This window comes from Schistocerca piceifrons, chromosome 5, assembly GCF_021461385.2.
Source record: "Schistocerca piceifrons isolate TAMUIC-IGC-003096 chromosome 5, iqSchPice1.1, whole genome shotgun sequence".
In the NCBI taxonomy this organism is placed as follows: Eukaryota; Metazoa; Arthropoda; class Insecta; order Orthoptera; family Acrididae; genus Schistocerca; species Schistocerca piceifrons.
Window position 1 is genome coordinate 507,948,071 of NC_060142.1, and position 23,418 is coordinate 507,971,488.

General features: G+C 39.3%; 1 protein-coding gene across 2 annotated transcripts in view; it reads right to left on the reverse strand.

Moving 5' to 3' along the window:
- The window catches only part of LOC124798242 (asparagine synthetase [glutamine-hydrolyzing]), a 227,438-nt gene extending 225,815 nt beyond the window's left edge, over positions 1-1,623 (reverse strand). For both annotated transcript variants that reach the window (XR_007016927.1, XM_047261559.1), the window contains exon 1: positions 1,492-1,623. The gene's annotated coding sequence lies outside the window, so the exon portion shown is untranslated. The remainder of the gene's footprint in view (positions 1-1,491) is intronic.
- Positions 1,624-23,418: the final 21,795 nt, after the last annotated feature.

The following is a 23,418-nucleotide window of genomic DNA, read 5'->3' on the forward strand; positions in this document are numbered from 1 at the left end:
TCTTACACGCAGAGCTAAATCACATCAAAGTCTCTCACCACAATACATGAACAGTTTTATCCACTGCAATGTACTGTGAAGTGAAGTAGTAGTTTAGGATCACTTCCAGAACCAAAAGGAAGATTGGCACATATTATCAAGAGTGGAATTAATAAGTGAGGAAATAAGACAGCCCAAGCCCTAGAAAAGTCTCCTCATGTCTTTGGGTACTCAACAGCTTTTCTAATGTGAAAAAATCATTTGTAAGTAAAAAAAATGAAAGAATTTGTGGCCCAGAAGAAAATGTCATTTTACAGAACAGAAGAAATGTGATCCTTCCAATAAAAAATAAACTGAAGAAAATCATATCCAAAAATTAATGTGGTGTTTGCACTTTTATTACTCCAAAATTGCCCATACTAAAATATTATTTGTTGATAACTCAGTACTAAAGTGTGTATGTATCTGAAAACTGCTCTGCGATATGATGAGCATTGTAATTCAAACTAAATACGAGTACCTTTCTGTAAAGCTATTCTGTGGCTGCAAGGAATAACATGCTGAGTAACAGAGAACTTGAGCATCACACAAATAGTCAAACTTCTCAAATTTTGACCTCCATAGATGACAAATTTAAAAAATTCAAGTCAATAGTTCATCACCTACAGGATGTAATACACCACAAGAAGGCTGTCAACATTAACATATGTTGTTATTGCCTATAAACACACACACACACACACACACACACACACACACACACACACACAGACAGAGACACAGAGAGAGAGAGAGAGAGAGAGAGAGAGAGAGAGAGAGAGAGAGAGAGAGAGCTACAGGTAGAAAACAATCATCCCAATTATTGCTGCTAAAACTGACATGATTGATTCAATAAAAACAGTGTAGGAATGCATTATTGAAGTAGTCTTTCTTTCTGTGTATAAAAAAACTCGTTTCTCTGGGTGTTGCTTGTCTCTGTGACGGATTCAGAATTAAAAATCAGTGATGAATTTGCCAAGAAATAGAGTGTGCAGGAAACAGAAGGCAGTATGTTCTGTGAGCTGAGGAAAATAATAATTGTTTTGATTTCTTACAGAGTTCGCTAAACACTTGCAACATCATATAAACTCAGCTGGTCATCATACCATGAGCAGCCACCTGTCACTTACAGGTGAAAACAGAAAACAAATATCGGTACCTTACTTACAAACTCGATAACAATTTCTCAGAGACCACCGCTGTCCAGTCTCCTACTGCATGCTATCCGAAAATTTCGCAAGGGAAACAGTATTTCATGTTACAAAGAGCTGCTCTGCAAAAGGAGAGTACTGAATTTGTAACCTTTTCGAAATGTCAGGCTGCACGAAACGTGATTGAAAATATCAAATAATGTTTTCACGTACGAATGCTGCATTTTACAGGTGGTAATATTTTACACGTTTTTTCCTCACTATTTGCGGAATATAGAACGAGTAACCGGGTTAAACTAGCTGTGGTCCTGTTTTAACTCACCTAGCAGACGACAACCCGCGGAACTTGACCGCCAACGCGGTTAATTCTGTCTGTCCCGCCACGAAGCTGACGCTCGCTCGACTGCGTATGACATCAGCCCCAAGTACAATAAATGTGCGCCTCGATAATAGAATGAAAGGGCAAACTTTTTAAGCGCATAGCATCAATTTGAATCGTTGTACAACAGATAACTGCACTTTATTCGTTCCTATAAAATTATAGTTACGAAACTGTTTGTTGTGCCATTCAACAAAACGTAAAACAGTGAACGCAATACTATCACAATCTAAACTACCCCGCCCCCATTACGCTGCAGTAAAGTAATCCTAACATTACACATTGCGCTTCGATGAAGGCAACTGATTAAAGGATGCTGGTTTCTTGGTACGTCGTCGTGTTTCCACCGTGGATGTAAACATTATCCCCGAAATATAATACGTAGTATACTGGCTTATATACCGCATATTGCATTTTGATAACTATAAAAACTGTTTCCATACGGCCACTACGATAGACACTATGAGAGACATGTCGTCAATGTCGTTTCATGTGGGTCCAAATTATTCCTAGAGAGTTGCGGATCCCTCCACCATACCGCCTAGTGTACACGGCAGATATTTTGCCGTCTTTTAGCGACGCACCGTTGAGTAATATCAGATGAACGACTAGGGCCTGATAGGGCCTATTCGCTGTTCTCGAGAAACACTCAGCTTGGGACTGTGCATCATTACTCTAAATGACGCACCGACCTCAGATGGAGGTGTGGCATGGTGCGGTTACACGAGAAGGAACCTCAACTGAACGTCACTTAGTCAACTCCACCTAGATGGCGTTGGCTTAGTCTATTAACAGTCGAAGCAAAATATGTGACAAATTTTGTCACTGTCAAACAGTGGTATACTTGTCATTCATTGCGAAAACACGTTGTGCCGAAAAGTTGTATATGACGAAGGAACAAAACTGTACAACAGATTATTATCAGGAAATATAAAATATCTTCTTGAACTGAACTAAAAGCCTGTGCAATTCCACATACTGAAAAAAGTGTTTTTATTCAATCTCATAGTGACATAATATTGGGCAAATAGGATCAAAACCTAATAACCACAGATTGATTTTAATCTTTGCAATTGTATCAAAAATTATAGAAAGCCGTAATCATAAACAAAAATATGACCAATTTGTAAATAACAGGCTACTGAATGCAAACCAATTTGTCTTTGGATCAAATGTGACAAAAGTAAAAGCAATGTTAGATGTTATCTATGAGAGAGACAAACTGCATGTGCTACACTTATAGACTTGAGCAAAGACTTTGACTTGGTATAACAGAAGACTATATTAATTACATTAGATCAGTAAGTCATGAAGTTTATTTGGAACCTACCTATGTGACAGGCTACAGCAGGTGTATACAAATAACTGACATCACAATTGTTGAAAATTGGAATTCCACAGGGGTCAGTTCTTGGAATGTTTCTCTTCACTGTTTATATAAATGACTACTCAGGTCCTTTAACTATGTAAGAATGTATTTTATGCCAAGAATGTTACACTGATAACAACAAGTGAAAACAAGTGAAAACTTACAAAATATTCAAAATTGCAACAGAGAAATAAGTGAGATGACTAATCACTGGTGTATGGCCAACAAACAACTAGATGGAAACACAACAAGGTGGAGGAACTTTATTTCAATCTCAAAGCAACGAAATCTTTGAATAAGAATGTGGAATTACTCAGATTTGTGATAGATAAAAGACTGCCATGTGATTGATACTTTTCTTACTTATGCAGCAAAATGTGAGTAGCAAGAATACTATGTTTCTTACAAACATTAAGACAAAATGTCAGTAAGAACCTTCTACTATAATCTTTTTATGCATTATTTCACTCACAGTTGCAATATGGAATACTGCTGAGTCTACTTATATTTTCCATTGGCAGAAGAAAGCCATTAGATGTAGTCTAGGTTTGCCTCCTAGGGAGACTTCCAGAGGTCAGTTCAGATCTCTTAATATAATAACAGTCTCCAGTCTTTATCTCTATAGCTTCCTTATTTATGTCAAAGAAAATTTAAACAAACTTAGACCAAGAAATAATTTTCATTTCCACAATACAAGAAATAGCCACATGAAAGATTTACCATACTCAACACTGTCTGACAGACACAATAGTCATAAATATATGTGCTTGAAATTCTTCAACAGATAACCACAAACAGCCCACTTGACTTCCCTGCACAGTTTTAATAAAGTTTTAGCAACTTCTCTAAAAGAGCTTGGATTGTACACAGTAAATGAATTCATGGCGAGCGATTTTCAAGAACTGTGCTTTGAATAGTCAATATTGTCTCTAAAATAATAATCATACAATTAGTTTTATGAACTTGTACACATGTAAATAAGTATACTAGTATCCTATGTTACTTCATAAAGTAATAAGTGATGACAAATAAATGTATGTAATCAACAAACCATTGTAAGCGTTTATGAGGGGCAGTCAAATGAAAACCTAACACCTGACACAATGGAACCATCGCCTGAGTCCATTCAAAAGTAATAACCACATGTGTGAAGATATTTATCCCACAGCGAGACGAGACATTAATTTCCTGTTTTGTAAAACATGGTCAACTGCTGATGTACTCACGGCTGCACCCAATCTTGCATCTTCTCATTTGTCTAAAACTGACATCCAAGCATGTCATTCTTCAGGTCGCCACAGATGTAAAAGCCACACAGTGAAAGATCTGAGCTGTACAGATTATGTTGTGATGTTTCCCAACCAAATTGCTGAAACACAGCCCTTGTCTAATTGTAAGTGACACTGATGGAAATAAAATCGCAACACCGAAAAATAATTAATGATTAATGGAGAGTAATGAAATTTCGGGACAACATTTGTCTAGGGAACATATTTAAGCGATTAACATTGCAAGATCACAGGTAGATGTAAGCACAAGATAAGAAATTGCAAATATGAAATGCTGGTACATTAATAATATTGAATTCAAGCATGAAAACGTGTATCCAAAAAGTTTTACAGGTGCTGGATGTCAGTTTGTGGAATAGAGCTACATGCCTTTTGCACATTGTTGTTCAATACAGAGACAGTTAACGCTGTTTGTGGATGACACTGGAGTTATTGTCCGATGATGTTGCAATGTGCTCAATTGGAAACAGATGTGGTTGTCTAGAAGGCCAAAGTAACATGTCGACACTGTAGAGCATGTTGGGTTACAACAGTATTATATGTGCGAGCGTTGTCCTGTTGGAGAGCACCCTCTGGAATGCTGTTCATGAATGCTAGCACAACAGGTCGAGTCACCAGACTGATATAAAATTTTAAATTTGCAGTCAGGTGTATGAGACAACCACGAGAATAGTCCTGGTGTCATATGAAATCGCACCTCATAAGATAACTCCAGGTTTAGGTCCAGAGTGTCTAGAATGCAGACAGGCTGGTTGCAGGCCCTCAACTGGCCTCCTTCTAACAAACACATGACCGTCACTGGTGCTGAAGCAGAACTAGCTTTCATCCGAAAACACAACAGACCTCCACTCTGCCTTCTAATGAGCTATCACTTGACAATGCTGAAGTCACAAATGGCAGTGGTTTGGGATCAGTGGAATGCACGCTACATGGTGTCTGGCTCAGAGTTATCCTTTAGGCAATTGGTATGTAACAGTTTGTTGCATCACTGTGGTGCCAGCTTTGTTCAAATTGCTGCTGCAAATGCAGCTTTATGCACCAGAGACATACGCTGAATACAATGGTCTTCCCTTTCAGTAGTGCCACGTAGCTGTCCAAAATATGGACTTCTTGTGATCGCAGATTCCAATGGCCGCTGCTGCCATTAATCATTTACAGTGGCAACATTCCTGTCAGGTCTTTCTGCAAGATCGCTGAAGAAACATGAAGCTTTTTGTAGCTCAATTACACGAACTCATATAAAGTCATTGAAGCACTGATAATGGTGTCTTTGTTGCCTTAAGGCTTTCTTGACTTACATTAACTCATTTTGCTCGATCCTAAAGATAACTAACGGTCATGCCCATTATAGCATCTATTTAAAGCGAACATGATTTGCAACCTCATAGTGGTACTACGTAGAAACACGTCTGCCAACTTTCTTTTATGTCACACAAGTCCTTCTTGGTGCTGCAATTATTTTCCCCTGTGTAGGTGTTAGTAAGTGTACTAATAACCTGAATGATATTTTATTTTGTAATCTACTTATACTGACTCACAAAGACATACTATTAATTGTACTGACCATACTTTACATGTTGACAAATCCAGTAATATCAAAATATACTAAATGCCTGATGATTAACATTGTAAACATCCTAAACTTTTATTTTTAAGTGGATTATTAAGGTGACAAAATTTGTAAGAAGTGGCTGTAATATTTTGTACATATGATTTAAGTTCAAAATTATGGTGCCAAAGTTCTTAGCACAAATAATTTGAAAACAATGATTCACTTTACTGTATACTGTGGAGTAAATAGTATCATCTGTAATTTACAACTGTGTTATCATTTTACCCAATTGATGAAGTATGGTGGATCACTGTAGTGATTTTTAAAAATAGGAAATCACCACTACAGCTAACAACTGGGTTTAATAAGCAAAATTTAGTAATGGAATCTGAAAAAGCCCAGACCTTTAACCCTTTCCACCCTGAACATCTTTAAAAAAAAAATGGTGAATAAAGTTGAATTCTCTGTATACTTGGGCATAGTAGACACTAGGGAAAAATAATAAAAAAAACTCTTCCATAAAAAATGTAGCGGGAAAACAACTAGCACAATCGTGAGGGTCAGGTTTTAATCCACCAAAATTATTCTCTGACTTCCTGCTATTTGTTTGATATTATAAGTTACCCGAGGAACAGTTATGAATAAAAAATTATTCTTTCATTACTTTTATTTATTAGTTATTATAAAAAATATTACATAGATTGCAAATCATATTCTGTGGCAAAAAATTAATAATAATTTTTATTTATTTATTTTGTAACACAAAGTCATTGTTCAGACTGCTTCACTTTTCGTGAAATAATTTGAATCAATCCTTTCTTTTTGCAAGACATAAGTACTGATTGCATTTTATGCACTTTGTCTTTGTTATGGAGCTGCAGTGCTCATACTGACATGTTCGTGGTGGCAAAATATCACCCACTGTCGGACAGTGATCACACTCATCATATCGCCTGTCCAAACCTGGTTTCGGATGGGGTTTGTAAACTTTTGACTTTGTGGAGGTGCTTAACGTATCATCTAACTGTGTTTCAAACTCTTCAGCTCTCAATACTGTAGTAGTTAAAGCTACGAGGCAAACTGTGACATCTTCTTCTTACTGTGTCGATTATTGGCTGAAATTTCCACAGTCTATTAGTTTTAGCCTTTTCAGGTGGTTTTATAGTATCAACAAAGTGCACATTATTCCTGAGACAAAGGAACCGGTCTCTAGACATAGTGTCACTAATAGCTGATAAAGAAATAGATTTCTTCCAGTACATGGGTAGCCTAGGATACCTCATGCACCCCATCATTAAATTCATTCCAAAAAACACCTTCAGTTCATGAGCTGTAGCCCCTAGGGATTTCCCTGTCTTTGCAACACTATACATATTTGTATATTTCACTGCCTCTTCAAAAAACTTTTCACTGAAATTTTAACAGAAATATTCAGCAGGAGTTCCAAGGACTCTAGAATTAAAAAGAGGATATTTTAGTAAGAAAATGGGAATGATACACGAAATAGGTAACTCAGATCGCACCTCTTTGTCATTGATCTCAGCAGTGCTGTAATTAATGTTTGGTGGATGAAACTTCTGAACAAAATTTGATCTCCGAAAAAGCAGTGGTCTTACACCTCCTGTGACACTGTGTGAACTCCTGCGCTCTTCAGGAACTTCTTCGGCACTCAAATCATCATCAGACGAGTCGTCTGCCTGCTGAATATTTGAAGGAGAAGGAACAAACTCGTCGTCTTCATCTGACGAAATGCCACTCAAATCGAAATCCTCTAATACAGAACGGATTTGATTGTCTGATAAACCTGCATACAATAACGGGAATGTGCATATAAACTTTCCCATTCAAAACTGTATGAAAAGCAGTAATATAGGGAGGCCAATGACATAATCAACAACACCCACTCGAGGATGAAGTTGCACAGCCAACACCCAACCCGCACAATCGTGCTAGTAGAAATTTAACGCACAATTACTATGCAAAGATATGAAGTTACTAATAATTATCAATATCACAACGTTGTACACACTATTACAAATAACCAGATCCAGCAAATCACCGAAAGAATTCAATTTAACTTAATTATGAGCTACTAATCAGGCGCCGGCATAATGCTCACTTCTCGATCAACTTAAACAACATGTGCTGCAATCTGTTGGCGCCGAATGACAACATAAAAATGAGAAATGCGTAGCGCTCAACCTGCACGATCGCTGCAGGTCGGTTGGTAGCAAGGCAAGAGATTCAGTTTGTCATAGAACAATAAAAACCGCACCCGACGATCGTGTGGGTTCGGGTGGAAAGGGATAAAAAAAGTGCTTGCATTATCGTATTGGAAATCTCCTTTTTGCACGTGGTTATTATCATTAACGTGATAGAAAACAAAAGACAGAAATACTATTGAAACACTTGTGAAAATCTGTTTTTAATAGGTTATAACGATCAATGAAAGTTAATGAAATACTGAATTACAAAAGAAACCAACTCTCCCATTCTGTATCTTCTAACATCTTTCACATAAATATTTGTCAGGACGTTATCTTTGGAATTTGTCTGAACGTCTGACACATCTGGAAATACAAAGTAACAAAGTAATCTCCCTTTCCTTTTCACTCAATGAATGCCTAAATAAGGTTACTTCTAAGTTTGTCACAGTGTTAAAAAGATATTTTTCATAACAGGTTCTCTTCGCCTATGTTCCTATGCCTGTGGCATGAACCAGTTAATTCTGGAATTCATGAAAACATCATTTTTAACTCCCAGCTGAAAAACTACGAAACCAAAATTTACTTATTTAGGTTACTGAACAGTTACATTAGTACAGATTACATGTGCAGTAGTGTTTCTTCGATTATTGCCACAGTTTTGTATGCCCAGTGTTATTCTTTCAATAAATGTAGAATTATAAAAATGTGTATTTATAAAACCATTATTGACAAAATATATTTATATTTTCTTCCAATAACACGAACAAGATTTCTTCTCATATGTGATGCATACTGCTCTGATTTATTGAAGCTGTACGCATGTGTTTAACACATACGATTCACATGTCCCCACTTTACGGTACCTCATGCCTCAGATGTGTAACCCATCCATTTAGTTGCACAAATAATTTCTCACTGTACAATATATGTAAACCAGTTCTCACTCATATTTGTAACTATACATTATATGGTACCCAGTTTGTTATAAAAGTTTAAATGACATATGGTGTACTGATAAGTAGTGAAATCAACATGTAAAAAGGATTTCCAAACAACTTATTGTATGTGGTACAAGTAGCCCTAATGGAAAGAAGATTTATATCTAGAAATAAATAAATGTAATTTTGTACGCTGCTGAGCAGTGAAAGAATAGGAAAAGTGTCAACCAAATATTTCCAAACAACATCTGTTGGCTTCAAAATAGATGTTAAATAATATTCAGCAGGCAATAAACGGAGCCTTCTTATTTTTCTGCTATCGTTCGTTTTCTTTCAGAAAACGTCGGAAAACTTTATTATCATTCATCTACAGAGCTAACTTTTCACTGTTAAAACCATTTTTAATGAAAACCGTTTCTTTCATTTAGATAAATTGTAGGCTTCTTTTCTGTATAGAGACTATAAAACATAAGTCTTTGTCACTCCCAAATCTTTAGTTTTTTTTGGCGAAGGACACTAGTAGGAAAAATATTTCAGTCCTCAAACAACTTCCGCAATGTGCCATATCAAAGTAAACAATATAAAGATTACGAAGGAACAAAGACACAAAATCTACTACTATAATCTGAATGAGTGGGGCGAGATTTTACATAATTTCTGATGTCAGCAGACAGCATCACTCACCCCTACCAACATCAACGCCAAACTTTTCCGCAAGAAACTTGACGTACTTGAACTGACGTTCCATTCTGTTGCACTGATATTCTTTTGAACTGTTTTGTAGAATTTTTTACTGTCTGTTCCACTATACGACGTCCAGTATGAATCGACATGTAGCTAGTGAGTAATTAAGTAAGTAAATCTACAGATACTTTAAAAATCACTGTGAAGTGCATAACAGAGGAAATTTCCCATTAGTCCACATATTCAGGTTTTTGTGTCCTGTTCTCTTACGGAGTACAGGAAGAGTGACTGCTTAAATTTCTCTGTGCACATACAAATAAGTCTAATCTTGTCATTGTGGTCCTTTGGACAGCGACATACAGCGGGCTGTAGTATATTATCAGATTCCTCAATTAATATTAGTTTCTGAACCTCTGTAATGATGCTTTTGTGGGATAGATGTCATCTATTTTCAGATATCTGCCTTTTCTGTCTTTTCAGCATTTTTTTTTTTTTTTTTTTACTTTTTCCCGTGAATCAAGCAAACCTGTGTGCTCTCCTACTTTATATATATACTCAATATCCGCAGTTAGTCCTATTTGGTAGTTTAATGGTCTATGCTCGGCAGAAATGAAGAATTAAGACATAAGGCATAAAATTATAAGTGAGCATAATTCATACAAGTGAAACTTCCTGGCAGATTAAAACTATGTGCCGGACCGAGACTCGAACTCGGGACCTTTGCCTTTCGCGGGCAAGTGCTCTACCATCTGAGCTACCCAAGCACGACTCATGCCTGGTCCTCACAGCTTTACTTCTGCCAGTATCTCGTCTCCCACCTTCCAAACTTTACAGAAGCTCTCCTGCGAACCCTGCAGTACTAGCACTCCTGAAAGAAAGGATATTGCGGAGACATGGCTAAGCCACAGCCTGGGGGAAGTTTCCAGCGGAGTGTGCGCTGAGCCATGTCCCCACAACATCCTTTCTTTCAGGAGTGCTAGTTCTGCAGGGTTCGCAAGAGAGCTTTCTGTAAAGTTTGGAAGGTGGGAGACGATATACTGGCAGAAGTAAAGCTGTGAGGACTGGGCATGAGTCGTGCTTGGGTAGCTCAGTTGGTAGAGTACTTGCTCGTGAAAGGCAAAGGTCCTGAGTTCGAGTCTCGGTCCGGCACACAGTTTTAATTTGCCAGAAAGTTTCATATCAGCGCACACTCCGCTGCAGAGTGAAAATCTCATTCTGGATTCATACAAGTGTATAAATCAATACGATACATAGACATGTTGCAATATCTACAATGCATATAACTGATGCCATAATTTTTTACCTATCTGAGGCATAGGCTTTCTCAGCCAGAGTCCATTTTATTAACATTCTTCTGAGTGTGTGATCACATCATAACATGACAAAACTATTGACATTTTGCCTATAATTACAGGCAGACTGATGATTTCTTGTATGATGATTTGATCATGTACCCAGTCGAATTTTATCGATACATTTACATATTTCTTATCCAAATGTGTTTCCAACCATGCATGATGATTTGCCACAGCAAAAAAACAATATATTCAGAGTGATAACCACAAGTAAATTAACTGAGCAAAATGAATGACTTCTAAATACTGCCATTAATTGTCACATATTTAATAAAGACTGGTTAATCTAAAATGAGCAAGGTCTGAAGATATCACCATGCTTTTCTTCATATTTCTATAAAAAAACTACTGCTGATGTTTAGCATATACTTGTATATAGTGTAGATTACCATTGGCTTAAACCTGTAGCAAAATATGAATTTTAAGTTTTTACAAAATGGCTTAGAGAGCTGTGTCTTTCACTTGTAATCAAAACATTATGAGTACCAAGTCTGAACCCAGTCACTGCATAAATTCTGAGCAAAACTCATCAGCAATGGCAGCCATAGACTGGCAGCTGAGCAGCCCAGCAGATGCACTAGCAGCAGTAGCAGTTTCTGTTTATTACATAGGATTAGGTTTAATTTTTGCCTCACATGCTTCTTCAAAGAACTGAATTGTAATCTGTGTATTTTACTTTGTTGACTAATGTATACTAACTTATTCTAAGTTTATGCCTAAATGTTAGTGCATTTACATTGTGTCAGTTGATTTGGATGGTAGTAAAAATCAGAAGTAGCGTAACAGCAGGGTATAGGTTTGTACCCAGCGACTTCTGGGGTTAGTATTACGTTACCTGTGGTACAGGCGAAAATTGTTGAAAGATGGATAGGGGCTGTGCCAGCTGTGTGCAGATGCAGTGGGAATTGACCACTGTCCATAAATAGCTGGAAGCAATGTTGGCCACGGTCGACAGGCTTCATCCTACTGCTCTGGGTGGCCAGTGGCCTTGGGCACCTGAGGCCAATGTTTTGGCATCTCTGGAGCCTTTCGTGTCATGTGGGATCCCTGACATCACAGTAATTCTGACTCACACATCCAGCCAGTCATGTGGACAGCAAATCACAAACAGTGGCAGAGTCACGAACCTCGACGAGGGGGGGGGGGGGGGGGGGGGGGGTGCGGTAGCGATAGGAACAACCGAATGAAACAATCGATTCAGTTGGATGGGTTACTCACTCATTCTTCTGAGTGAAACCAGTCTGTTAGGCTGTGGGAGCAACCAAATGAAAACAGTTGTTCTGTTGGTCAGACTACTCGTTCCCTCTTTTGAATGAAGCTAGTATGTGGGAGCAGCCAAATGAAAGCATTGATGTCACTCGGTTGTACTTTTACTTTTACCTGTCGATTGGATTATTATTCATATGCTTTTTACAAGTGCAATCGAATGAAAACCTTCGACACCGTTGTAGCTTTGCATGTTGACTGGATTAGTCATTCTTTCTTTTCAACTGAAAACAATCAGTAGTTTTTTCTGTTGGTTGAACCATGTGTTCATTTTCTTAACTGAACCGCTCTTTAGTGTTTTATATGACTGAGCTATCCACTAATTCCTCTGATTGAAACAGCCTGCAGTAATTTAATTCGCTGAACTAAAGCAGTGCTATATTAGTCTGAAAGAGGGTGGTCCCACGTGAAGACATATCTCAGGGGTATGGCAAAGTTAAACAAAGTTAAAATAAGCAGTATACATGCTCATTAAGTTATGTCCTGAATGGAGTTACTTTTCATCATTTAAAACTGATTCATGTATTGTTGTGGATTACATTGTTCCAGGTGCCATTAACGCATAACTAATTAATGTATCATTGGGGTCGGCCAACCATCACTTAAACTGCCAACCCCAGACAAAACTTCGAAAACCCCGGACACCTGGGTCAAATCTGATTATTTTCCCAGACACAAACACTCTACAGACGATAAGTTGGTGATGCCCAAGATGTTGCACGGGGAGGGGCAACACAAAAGGCTTGCATTTCAGTGCCGACAACGCCAGCAGGCGCATGTCTCCACCCAACCTGCAGATCTAAATTACAGACGTTCTCGTTTAGACATAGTGCTGATTTGCAGTAAGTAATACGAATGTAAAAGAAATCAGTTTTATGCAGCTCAATGAGTAGAAGGCAAATGAAATTTAAGATATTCAGTTTTCTGGCAGGTGGGGAGACGTCCCAGTGTATGCGATCGCCCATTGTCGGTGCTTCTCATTGTCGATGGCTTCTCATTGTCTCAATAAAGAAGTATGAAAAATACAGGGCGTTCCAAAACTGTTGTTACAATTTTGATCACATGTATTTCAGAAATGGGGATAAGTAGAAAAGCGCGGTTTTCAGTATAATGTTCATACATTACTAAGGTTCTATTAGCCACTTAACAGAGTTCAGCGTCTTAAGATGACCATATTTTCTATGGCCAAATTCGGGTCATATTAAAAAAAATGTTGATGTTGCAAAAAAGTCTTAATTGAATTAATAAATGCCAACTATCACCTGAATTCGTTATAAAAAGTACATTAATTTGTATTTTACTATTAACTTCTAAGATGAAGGAGTGCAAACAGGGTTATTACAAATGACTGAAGCGAAATCACAGCTCTACAATAACTTTATTATTTGAGATATTTTCACAATGCTTTGCACACACATACAAAAACTCAAAACGTTTTCTTAGGCATTCACAAATGTTCGATATGTGCCCCTTTAGTGATTCGGCAGACATCAAGCCGATAATCAAGTTCCTCCCACACTCGGCGCAGCATGTCCCCATCAATGAGTTCGAAAGCATCGTTGATGCGAGCTCGCAGTTCTGGCACGTTTCTTGGTAGAGGAGGTTTAAACACTGAATCTTTCACATAACCCCACAGAAAGAAATCGCATGGGGTTAAGTCGGGAGACCGTGGAGACCATGACATGAATTGTTGATCATGATCTCCACCACGACCGATCCATCGGTTTTCCAATCTACTGTTTAAGAAATGCTTCTGCTTTAGCCTTTTCCATAAGATTTTCCAAACCGTCGGCTGTGGTACGTTTAGCTCCTTGCTTGCTTTATTCGTCGACTTCCGCGGGCTACGCGTGAAACTTGCCTGCACGCGTTCAACCGTTTCTTCGCTCACTGCAGGCCGACCTGTTGATTTCCCCTTACAGAGGCATCCAGAAGTTTTAAACTGCGCATACCATCGCCGAATGGAGTTAGCAGTTGGTGGATCTTTGTTGAACTTCGTCCTGAAGTGTCGTTGCACTGTTATGACTGACTGATGTGAGTGCATTTCAAGCACGACATACGTTTTCTCGGCTCCTGTCGCCATTTTGTCTCACTGCGCTCTCGAGCGCTCTGGCGGCAGAAACCTGAAGTGCGGCTTCAGCCGAACAAAACTTTATGAGTTTTTCTACGTATCTGTAGTGTGTCGTGACCATATGTCAATGAATGGAGCTACAGTGAATTTATGAAATCGCTTCAATCATTTGTAATAGCCCTGTATAATATTCATCAGTGCTGTAAATTTTCCTTGGCATGTCTCTATTCTTATACAGCATTGAAACAATTCAACTCAAGTTTCATCACAATTCAGTCTAGTCACTAATATTGTTTTCGTAGTTTCTACATCAAATTGTGTTTTGTTACTGCTGCATACATTACTCATTTGGGACAAAACCCTTACAGTAACAGCATACTGATACAGGTGAAATAAACATGTAATTCAGGATATATCGTTTCATAATTGTTAAATCCAGGAGAAATACGTGTCCCAAATTACTTTCGAAAAAATTCGGGACAGAGCTAGGAAAATCGTGACTGTCGCGAATAATGGGGGGCCAGATAGTCATCTCAAATGTGTGTGACGTCTATAGCACACAGATTATCTAATCTATATTCCAGCTCCATGTTCGACCTAGGAAGCCCTCTTTAAAATGTGATATTGCTGCTCTGATGCGAGCTCACAGTTCATGGAAGTCCCACCCGAAGAAAAAAATGTAATGGGGTACCGCAAGACCTGGGTGTCAGGTGTGGTCTGTTCCAACCACTCCCAACATTGCGCCAACTGCTGGAGGGTGGCCAGTCAATAACAAACATGGGAAAATAAGAAAAAATCATCTTTAGGTGTGTGCGAAACCATACCTTTCTACCTATTCCCATTTCTAAAATATACATGATCAAAGTTGTAAAGATGGTTTTGGAACATAATGTATGCGTATAGGAGAACGTGTAAGCGTACTCGCAGCTGCGTTTTTAATAGATTAAAACGAAGAAAGTATCTATGGTTCGGTCCTTCTTTAATGTATTTTAACTACGGTTTATTACACTCTATTTCCAATCAATCGAATTTCCACATACACGAAAAAATCCATACAGCTCGCCTCTGGATGCCCTCAAAATTATAACCTATCCGGAAAGATCTGGACGTTTTGCAGCCCTAATTGGGGATGCAAAGATGAGCGTAATGGTTCTCTTAACGAAATATGAAGAGGAGAGGAATCTTGCCTCGTTTTAGCGACAGTTAGCGTTCCATTTTATAGGCAATATGTGATGATGTCCACAAATGCAAAATCATTTGAATATAGAGTCATTTATTTGTGTGGAAGGTAAATATTTTGTACAGAAAATTATGTCACAAGCCACATATGTGCCCCAACGTTTTCAGTTTTACAGGTAGTGTCATAGATATTAAAAATTCTAGAACACAAATTTTCAACACTGTCTGTATGACATTGGGAATCTGTACAGGGCTAGAAGAGATTATTTAATATTTGTTAGTCCGTTTTAAAACCGTTTTATATTAAAAAGTTTCTCTGTTTAAATAGTTAATGTCTGCCTTTTAGTCTTGTATGCGTGAAACATATCAACTGATTTAAAATATTTGATGACATTACAAGAGCGACGTTGGTAAACTTCAGATTTATTTCGGTTCCTCTTCAACTAAGTCAACCAATACATCGCTTCCTCATAGGCATATCTCGCGAAAAGACCGCGAATGTAAAAACGAGAGAGAATCGGGCTCACAGGGAAGCTTAGTATCAGTCGTTCTTAACTGCGAAACATTCGCGACTGGAACAAGAAAACAGAGAAATAACAGTGGTAAAAACCAAGTACCTACTCCCCGCCACACACCAGAACAGAAAGTGAGTTAATAGTGCACTGTCATTCAGTTCAGAGCTACATTATGTTGAAAGTTTCAAGTCTCTAACTTACCAGGAAACTAGTTTAAAATCCATTGCAAAATTTGTAACTAAAAGCCAAACAAAAAACCCCCTAATAGAAACATGTTAAAGGTGATTGTCCATTTATACAAACACAAATCTACGGTGCAACGTCAGATATTAAACTTTTAAGACCACCAAAAAATTGAAGTTTAATGCTGCATGTACGAAAAATTTGTATTTCAGTAAGTAAATACACACATTTTGAATATACTTTATTTTTAGAGATAGACTTTTCATTCACATCTCCTTGAAATAAAATACTATATTTGTCTCTAAAAAAGTTGTCAGCCCTAGTCATCGTTCATGTATGACCGAAAAGATTGGAAAAGATGTAAGTAAAATCACTCAACCAAGGTGAGTGAGTGAAAACATTCATATAGCTGACGGCCGCAGGGACTAGTTTCATTCGGTTGTTTTAGTCGACTGAAAAAACCGACTGAACTAAATACCAATCGATTGACCAATCGATTGTTAAAAACTATCGATTGTCCCATGTGGGGAGATGAAAGCACAGCTGTCATCATAAGCCTTAAAAACTGCTTTGAAGTATTGCCCACTGTTGAACGTACTGTCTTCCTGAAAGGTCCGATTAAGGGCACAGGGTTGGCTTGCTTGTCATTGGGAGTCCAATGCTAGGCAAATGGTGGAGCCTCTTAGGGAAATAGGGGGCAAGTTAGGAAACAACGCCAGTGTCCACTGTGTTTGCTTGAGGGGTCTTACATCAGACATGTTGAGGACACTCTGTCAGCAGCAACTGGGCATGGGGCATGCTAGGTGCATCTGGCTGAAAATCGGGGATCATTAAGGTAGTACTGATGCTTGCCACCTGGGTTCAGAGCCTATCGACTTCAAGAGGCGGCTGATTGCTTTGCTGAAGACAACCGCTCTTTTACGCTGGGTGGAAGCAAACCTAGTGTTTTTCAGCATTGAAAATGCAGAACCTATTGCAGTCCTCTGGATTGGAGCAGAGTAGAAGGCGTAAACCAGAGGCTCAGGCGATTCTGTGGCGGTCTGGTATCCGGATTTCTCGACCTCCGCTATAAGATGGAGAGCTGTAGCATAAAATTACTCGCGGCTATGTTGGTTGTTACGTCCAGAGGCCCAATAAGAGGCCCTCTAACTCCCGATTGGGAAGAATACTATCCTCATTAATTAAACAGAATAGTATAAATAATAGTATAGATAAACTGACTAAACCAGAGGTTGTACAGAGTTTCAGGGAGAGCATAAGGGAACAATTGAAAGGAGTGGGGGAAAGAAATACAGTAGAAGAAGAATGGGTAGCTCGGAGGGATGAAGTAGTGAAGGCAGCAGAGGATCAAGTAGGTAAAAAGACGAGGGCTAGTAGAAATCCTTGGGTAACAGAAGAAATATTGAATTTAATTGATGAAAGGAGAAAATATAAAAATGCAGTAAATGAAGCAGGGAAAAAGGAATACAAACGTCTCAAAAATGAGATCGATAGGAAGTGTGAAATGGCTAAGCAGGGATGGCTAGAAGACAAATGTAAGGATGTAGAGGCTTATCTCACTAGGGGTAGAAAAGAGAGCCACTTGTATGAATATCAAGAGCTCAGATGGAAACCCAGTTCTAAGCAAAGAAGGGAAAGCAGAAAGGTGGAAGGAGTATATAGAGGGTCTATACAAGGGCGATGTACTTGAGGACAATATTATGGAAATGGAAGAGGATGTAGATGAAGATGAAATGGGAGATAGGATACCGCGTGAAGAGTTTGACAGAGCACTGAAAGACCTGAGTCGAACCAGGCCCCAGGAGTAGGCAACATTCCATTAGAACTACTGACAGCCTTGGGAGAGCCAGTCCTGACAAAACTCTACCATCTGATGAGCAAGATGTGTGAGACAGGCGAAATACCCTCAGACTTCAAGAAGAATTCCAATCCCAAAGAAAGCAGGTGTTGACAGATGTGAAAGTTACCGAACTATCAGTTTAATAAGTCACAGCTGCAAAATACTAACGCGAATTCTTTAGAGACGGATGGAAAAACTGGTAGAAGCCGACAATTTGTACAGAAAGCAGATGGCAGTTATAAGAGTTGAGGGGCATGAAAGGGAAGCAGTGGTTGGGAAGGGAGTGAGACAGGTTTGTAATCTGTCCCCGATGTTATTCAATCTGTATATTGAGCAAGCAGTAAAGGAAACAAAAGAAAAATTCGGAGTAGGTTTTAAAGTCCATGGAGAAGAAATAAAAACTTTGAGGTTTGCCGATGACATTGTAACTCTGTCAGAGACAGCAAAGGACTTGGAAGAGCTGTTGAACGGAATGGACAGTGTCTCGAAAGGAGGATATAAGATGAACATCAAAAAAAGCAATACGAGGATAATGGAATGTAGCCGAATTGCGTTGGGTGATGCTGCGGGAATTAGATTAGGAAATGAGACGCTTAAAGTAGTAAAGGAGTTTTGCTATTTGGGGAGCAAAATAACTGAGGATGGTCGAAGTAGAGAGGATATAAAATGCAGACTGGCAATGGCAAGGAAAGCGTTTCTGAAGAAGAGAAATTTGTTAACATCGGGTATAGATCTAAGTGTGAGGAAGTCGTTTCTGGAAGTATTTGTATGGAGTGTAGCCATGTATGGAAGTGAAACATGGACGATAAATAGTTTGGACAAGAAGAGAATAGAAGCTTTCGAAATGTGGTGCTACAGAAGAATGCTGAAAATTAGATGGTTAGATCACAAAGCTAATGAGGAGGTATTGAATAGAATTGGGGAGAAGAGGAGTTTGTGGCACAACTTGACAAGAAGAAGGGACAGGTTGGTAGGACATGTTCTGAGGCATCAAGGGATCACAAATTTAGCATTGGAGGGCAGCGTGGAGGGTAAAAATCGTAGAGGGAGACCAAGAGATGAATACACTAAGCAGATTCAGAAGGATGTAGGTTGCAGTAAGTACTGGGAGATGAAGAAGCTTGCACAGGATAGAGTAGCATGGGGAGCTGCATCAAACCAGTCTTAGGACTGAAGACAACAGCAACAACAGTATTCGTAAATTCCGACTGGAATATAAATCACTAAATCAGATTGAATTCCAGTGGTGAAGGCGTGTTTATAACTGTACAAAATACGGTAATATCTGGTGAGGCTAGTACAGACCCCGAATGAAAAATGATTTGTGTGAAGATAAGTGCTAAATGTGGATCAAACACTCTCATTGGATACTAGTGGAGGAACGTTTGTGGGGAAACGTGGAGAATATTTCACGTAAATTTTCTTACCATGTTATAGTAGTCGTTGGTGATTTCAACTTAGCAGACTGGAAGATTCAAGTGATTAAGGTGGTTAATAGGGACAGGGAATCAAGTGAAATTGTTCTAAACGGCTTATCTGAAGATTATCTTGAGCATTTAATCAGGGAATCGACATGTCAAAGTAACATATTAGATCTCCCAGTCACGTATAGGCCCAAATTTCCCGACTCAGCGTAGAACAGGGAATCAGTGAACATAATGTCGTTACAATAGCATTGTTTTAAATGGGAATGTAAAGAAAAGGTAGGAAGATATTTCTGCTTAGCAAGAGCGATACGATTACCTGAGTGTCAACATGTAAATAATTGTTCCAACACTGGCAATGTTGAGGATCAATGGACAGAGTATTAAAATATTGTACCGCACACTTCAGACAGGTATGTTTCGAGAAACATTGTCAGGAATGGGAAAGACCGCCATGGTTTGGCAGCCATATGAGAAAACTCATACGAATGCGAAAAGAGCTTCACTGCAAATTTAAAAGTAGCTAAACCCTCATACATGATCGAAGCTAAATTTGGTGTAAGGAGAGCCATACATGAAGCGTTAAACGAATTTGAATGTAAAATTCTATCTATCGAGATGTACCAGACACCACTTGTAATGAGATCAAGTGCATGTTGACCGCCATTTTGACACCAGAGTTGGAGAGTGGCCACATCCACACCAAAATGGGGTGTGTGGGAGCTGTTGATTATGAGGTTTCAGTAGCACAACGAGAGCCGACTCAACAATGGTCACTCAACAACTCTTCATTAATCATTGGTTCAATACGGTAGGATGATGAGTGTGGCCAGGGGTCAGCTATGGCTAGCAGGTCGTGAGTGAGTACTGCGAGGCTGTTAGTGACACCAAAATTAGTGTCCAGACCCTTGTGAACGAGACATGAACTGAAATTGAGGGCAGCAAAGCAAAATCTGAAATGCTTAACTTCGTTTCAGTAGCACAACGAGAGCCGACTCAACAATGGTCACTCTACAACTCTTCATTAATCATTGGTTCAATACAGTAGGATGATGAGCGTGGCCAGGGGTCAGCTATGGCTAGCAGGTCGTGAGTGAGTACTGCGAGGCTGTTAGTGACACCAAAATTAGTGTCCAGACCCTTGTGAACGAGACAGAAACTGAAATTGAGGGCAGCAAAGCAAAATCTGAAATGCTTAACTTCGTTTTCAAATGTTGCTTTACAGTGGAAAACCCAGGAGAGCTGCCCCAATTTAATCGTCGTACCACTGGAAACATGAGAGAAATAAGTATGTCAGTTGCGATGAGAATCAGCTGAACTCGCTAAAATTGAGCAAAGCCCTAGGGCCCGGTGGAATTCCTGTCAGGTTTTGTAACCAATTCACAACTGAGTTAGCCCCTCTGTTAACTATAATCTACAGAAGGTCCCTCGAACAAAAAACCTTGTCCACTACCATCTACAAGAAGGATAATAGCAGTGATCCACAAAACTTCCGTCCAACATCACTAACATCGATTTGCTGTACAATCTTAGCATATATTCTGAGCTCAAATACGAGGGCGGTTCAGAAAGTAACCTCCGATTGGTCACAGTGCGGGTTGTGGGGGGGGGAGTAGCGACGCCATCTGTGCGTTCACGCACTCAACAGGTCAGTCGGCATCAAGCCGTGGTCGAGTGAACGTCGTACCTGCGCTAGTATAGTTTTTGTGGCAGTTTGAAATGTGTGCTGCAATAGAAAACCCCGCCAAATGTGAAGTGCGTGCTGTCATAAGGTTTTTTACAGCCAAAGGATATTCTGCAGCAGCTATTCATCGTGAGCTTTGTGCCGTGTACGGACCAAGAGTTATGAGTGAAGGAGTTGTCTGTGAATGGGTACGTTTATTTAAAATTGGACGAGAAAACGTTCATGATGAAGAGAGGAGTGGTAGACCATCATTGGTGACTGACGAACTCGTTCGGACGGTTGATGCAAAAGTTCGTGAAAATCGACGTTTCTCAATGTCGGAGTTGTCTACTGGTTTTCCACAGATTTCTAAGACTCTCTTGTACGAGATAGTGACAGCAAGATTGGGTTACCGTAAGTTCTGTGCACGATGGGTGCCCAAAATTCTTACCGACCACCACAAAACTCAAAGAATGGCCTCTGCATTAGGCTTTCTGTCACGTTATGAGGACGAAGGAGAACCATTGTTAAACAGAATCGTGACCGGTGACGAAACCTGGATTAAGTACGTGAACCCTGAGACAAAAGAACAATCAAAGATGTGGGCACATTCAAATTCGCCTACCAAACCAAGAAAAGCCTCGCAAGATTTTTCTGCCAGAAAACTGATGGCAACGGTGTTTTGGGATGCCAAAGGGGTGTTGTTGGTTGAATTCATGGAACGTGGTACGACCATTAATCAAGACGTGTACTGTGAAACAATAAAAAAGTTACGACGGGCTATACAGAACAAACGCCGTGGTATGCTGACTTCCGGGTTTTGCACGATAACGCCCGTCCTCACTCTGCTCGCAGAACAACGGCCCTTCTTGAGTCCTTCAAGTGGGACGTTATCAACCATCCACCTCACAGCCCAGACCTGGCGCCAAGTGATTATCACCTCTTCATGCATTTGAAGAAATGGCTCGGGTCACAGCGGTTTGATGACGACAAAGAGCTCAAAGATGCGGTCACAGGCTGGCTCCAGGCACAAGCGGGTGATTTTTATGCAGAAGGAATTTCAAAGCTTGTGAAGAGATACGATAAGTGCCTCAATCGCTATGGAGACTATGTAAAAAAATAGTGCAAAGATGTAGTTGTAAGATGTATATATTAAAATATTTTTATTTAACTTGGTGTATTTTTTTAAATCAACCGGAGGTTACTTTCTGAACGGCCCTCATATATTGAGATATCCCGAACAGATTGACCCCTCCATGCCAACCAACATGGATTCCGAAAATACTGATCATGTAAAACCCAACTCACACTTTTCTGACGTGACATATTGAAACTTTGGATCAAGGTAGTCAGGTAGATGCAATATTTCTTGATTTCCGAAAAGCATTTGACACAGTGCCACACCTACACTTATTGTCAAAAGTACAATCTTGATGGATATCAAGTGAAATTTGTGACTGGACTGATGACTTTTTCGTAGGGAGGACACAGCGTGTTATTTCAGATGGAGAGTTATCGTCAGATGTAGAAATATCTTAGGGTGTGCCCCACGGAAAATTGTTGAACCCTTGTTGTTAATGTTGTATATTCATGACCTTGCAAACAATAATAACCCCAGACTTTCTGCAGATGATGCAGTTATCTATAATGAAATACTACGTGAAAGAACGTGCATAAATATTCAGTCAGATCTTGATAAGATTTCAAAATGGTGCAAAGATTGGGAACTTGCTTTAAATGTTCACAAACGTAAAACTGTGCACTTCACAATGCGGTATCGGCCGCTATCTAGTAGGCCACACTTTCGAATAAGCACGCGGTCAAGTTCCGCTGTCGCATTTCCTATGGCTGCCTCCATGGCATGTGGGCGCTGCCGTGAACGATTATGCTGCTCCCAAAGAGATGCAAACATCCCCTCTCTGGAGCTCCAGAGGCAGGTGTACTTAAGTTCGAACATTCGTGCACTAAGCCCTTTTTTTGTGTTTGCCAGTTGAATAACATTCACAGACTTTCATAGTGGCCAGTGCTCGACATCTTCTGAATAGACATTGTATTGAAGAGTGTATCTGTACATATTTCTACATTCATATCTACTTTTAGTAACTGATGCTGTAACTTCAACAACAAAGTTGTGTACTAATTTTACTATTTGATATTAGATGGAGATTAAATTAACATCTTAATTCTCTTTTCATGAAAGGCATTTGTCCCTCGCTCCTGTATCCACTAAGAACCATGCAGTATGGAAGGAAGTCATAATAGAGAAAACGACAAAACGTAGTATCATATGACTATAATATCAATGAGTCACAGTTGGAGTTGACCAACAAGTACAAAT